A 3,906-nucleotide genomic window follows, 5' to 3' on the forward strand; every position below is an offset into this window, starting at 1 on the left:
GGTCGCTAAAGCTTCTTAATTTGATTATGTACCGGTCTGCGTTTTTTGGCGGATCTACAGACCGTGTCGCCATTTTTATGGCGATTATCTTCTCGCTTATGCGCATTTCGTCGCGAGATGCTGCAGGAGAAAATGGATGCGAAATTTGTTCGGTTCACGGCTTTTAATTTGCGATGGTGTAGATAGCATTCAGCTATGGACTGGATGCAGCATTACCGCCTTAAAAAGAGCACATGGATTTGTCATTTCACTAACCTGCCCGGTCGATGGTTTCGTTACGGTGGTCTTACCCATCGTGAATCAATTCGTATCGGTGCGCATCGATGTGTCTGTTGCCGAGCTGAGTGTGCACGTGTGCACACCTGTCTTATAATTTAAGCAGCTTTTTCACGCGATTGAGCAAATTTAATATAGTCGAGAATATGCTAAAGGTTTGATACTTTACATGAATGTCTGTACATATTGGTAAGCGATGTTTAGTGTCTCCAAAGTAATCCACAATCATTTCTACAATATTTCGACGGCGAATAAAAATATTAAACATAAAATTGTGAAATAATTATCAAATGCTTTGCGTACATTTTACGACACCACTTATAGCTGGACATTCGTTCCGGTGTAGCCGGTGGGTAGATTGTCGAACGAACAACATTGCAAGTGCAGTGAAACTCGCTTCGTTGACCAAAGCCTTCCAACGCGCTGAGGTGACTTTTTGCATCCCACATCTCGCCTGTCACGGCACTGGTGGCGACCTCGGCTGCTCATTAACCTGCAAGTGCCCTGCCGTCTACTACCCAAGACGCTGTCCACCGCCTCCACACTAATACCACATTCCAACCTACACAGTGTGCAGAACCAAACGTTGGTGTGTGTTGATCGGGTGGCTATATTTAACCGCAATTTATGCTGCGCCCAAGACAACGATGCGGTTTGGGAACCACAGCACCATCCACGCATGTGACAATTTGCTGTCCGCTTGAAAAGTGCCCGTGTCGCTATCCTTTCAGGATCGAACTAGTTCCTGGCCGCAGTTCCATCAGGTGCAGAGGTGTAAATTTGTTTGCGTCTCGGCGGTCGTGCTAGAAACGCCCATTGGCGACGACCGACTGTGGCTGACTCCTTACGAATATGTCGACCAAGTTCGACCTGCGAGCAGCTCTACACGACGCTATAAGTGACTTTGCCGAAAGTATGAACTTCGGAGTCATCATAGGGCTGACAAAAATTTAAAAATGGTTGTCTCCCTAGGTGACGTCCAGAATAGATGCTATCAGATTTCCTTAAAATTGATGTGTATTTAATTATCAATTCATCACCAGCCTGGTATCACTTTGGAGATTTGCAGACCGTCGAGGAAGCAAGCTAAACAGCCAGGAGCGCCTGTCGAAAGTAGGTAGGCAGATATGAATTGCTGACGTGACAGACACCGAACGCCTATGCACTGGAATGCACTAATGATTCTGATGGTGAGGCTCCTGTTTAATAGGATTACCGGGCCACATTGAAACGCACGTGCCCTGGAAGTGTCAAATCACCCCAACGCCATAGACGCCAACCTCAAGCAAATCGGTCGGCGATTCCTTTCGATGCCATTAATCATTTCGAACCTCCGGAGTGACATAAAACGGTACCAAGTAGCGGATGGCTGTTTGCTTTAGTCTTGCTTGGTCCCGGTGTCGGCCCAGTGGCATTTTCGAAGTAGTACCTTTTCTAGGAGAGGACCTCCTGGACGTAGTGCCGACCTCCAGAGTGCCGACGGTCACAGAATAAGCATGGAACCTCCCCTACGAAAGCGCCAGAAGATTAATAGCCACCCTGCAAATATGTTGCAGCAACGCTCAACCGCGTGGCGTGTAAACGGTTTGGGATGACCGGACCGTGGTTAAAAACTAAGTAAAACGTTGTAAGTCAGATCGACGCCATCATGTCTTGGCGTCAGGGCTCCCTCGGGCACCTTTCTATCGTCACCACGGCGATGAATGCTCGACCTCGAACGTCAAGCGCCGCAGCCCGGAGGCGGAGGCCATGGACAGCTGTCGGCTAAAGGATTATCAGCAAACATCGATTTTAGCGCTCCATTAATTTTTCTCCACTCTGCTCAGCAGAAAGGGTTCCGTTTGTGGGGGCCTGACTTATGATGAGCACACCGAGCAATTTATTAAGGGTAAATTATATTAGGGTGGTCCATTCAGCGCCGTCGACTTGCTTGGAACTGAGTGGGGTGCTGGAGAATCTTGCGATCGTCGGTGGGCGCAGTACTGCTCGTGACATTGTCCGAGATTTCAACGAGACTTATAAAATGGTTAGGAGCGAAATTCTTTCACGCCGAATGTGTCTGGTACGCACATCTGCCAAGCTTCATTTGAAAGCACCTGGAAATTTGAAGGATACCTAGCTAAAGATTCCAGAACATGACATGCATGAATGAAATAAGCAACGTTTTGGTTTTGCTTGACAAAGTGCAAATTACAAAGTGGAGTCCCAGCACAACAGGAACATCTCTAGCGTAGCTTTAGCATATAGGGGTTTACTGCTTCCAGAAGAAGTTTTCATTTTACTCGTTTGATGCAACAGATCGCGGGGCGGTTTGAGACGAAAACATGTAAATTAATATTAATAGTGGCCCATTTGAGCCTTTCATGTTTGTGCCCATCCCGTCGGCCAATCTTTAAAGCGGTCTCCGCCACTCCGTTAGACTTCGCAGTGTTTTTGATCCTGTGGGACCTGTGGAGACATAAATAATCGCATGCACGACCACAGTGCATTAATGAACTTGCCTGCGAAGCACCGTAAAACCAGTAACAACTTCAAGACTGTCGTCGCTCGCACCGTTGGATGTCTCAGGGAAGCTGTTCCGTAGCTGGGCGAATGCTTCCGTCGGCGCTCTCTAGCGTCTTAACGTTGGCGTCTTTTTCGGTTTCAAAACCTGGGACCAGTTACCTAGTAAATAGTTGCATCCCGCACACCTGACTACGCGCAAGTGATCGAGCATTGGGTAGTCCCAGATTTATCGACCGAAGTCCTATTGGACGCCGAACTACAACGGCGCGGGGCTTGTATACAACTGTTTTCGTTAGTAATCCCTGCCTTTCGGCTCGCGTTCTTGCGAGCAATAAATAATTGCTTCGATTGCGTCCAGCGTCCGTGCCTTCAGTACAAGGTCGGCTGGCACACGAAATGGACCGCAAACCCTGGTCCGCCGTAACATGCGCAGTCTTTTGAGCACAGGTTGAAGTGAAAAGTATCAGTATCAATTACAAGGAAATATATCAATTGCACCTCACCAGTGTCCTCTGCGCGGGAAATTCCAACGATGTGGGATACTGGACTCTGGTTTCAGCTTTTTAATGCAAAATGCAATACGTTTTAGTTTGTTATACATCGATTATAGTCTAACTTTAAGTGTTCATAATTTCCCACTGACAAAATACATCGTTTGCTACAGATGTATGTCGAGGAACTACAGGTTTCCGGAACCGGCTTCGCTGCACAATCGACTGTGCTTCTGACCACTTTTTCTCGAACCTAACCTTTTCGCACTACAAAACATTCACATAGATCCGTTTGAGTGCACATATCGGAAGCTCGAGGTCTATGATATACACAAGAGGAAAAAATTAGTATTTCTGCAACATTTGTAAGCCTCCGCTCAACGGCTAGTCGCCATCCACACCTTGGTCGGACACATCGACATCGACATCATGTCGGTCTTCGTCATCGCCGTCTCGCGCTTTATAGCTACCGGTTTGTAGTTGCACTATGATTTAAAAAGCACCCCGTTTTACTGTTTTTTCTACGGCTTGGCTTTCCTACACCGGAGCCTCGGAGCCCAGGAAGAAACGGAGCTGCTCCATCATTTGGTAGAAAATTGATTAACATCTATGATACTTTGAGTGGCGCGCACTT

The sequence above is a fragment of the Anopheles bellator genome, chromosome 2 (assembly GCF_943735745.2).
Source record: "Anopheles bellator chromosome 2, idAnoBellAS_SP24_06.2, whole genome shotgun sequence".
NCBI classification, from domain to species: domain Eukaryota; kingdom Metazoa; phylum Arthropoda; class Insecta; order Diptera; family Culicidae; genus Anopheles; species Anopheles bellator.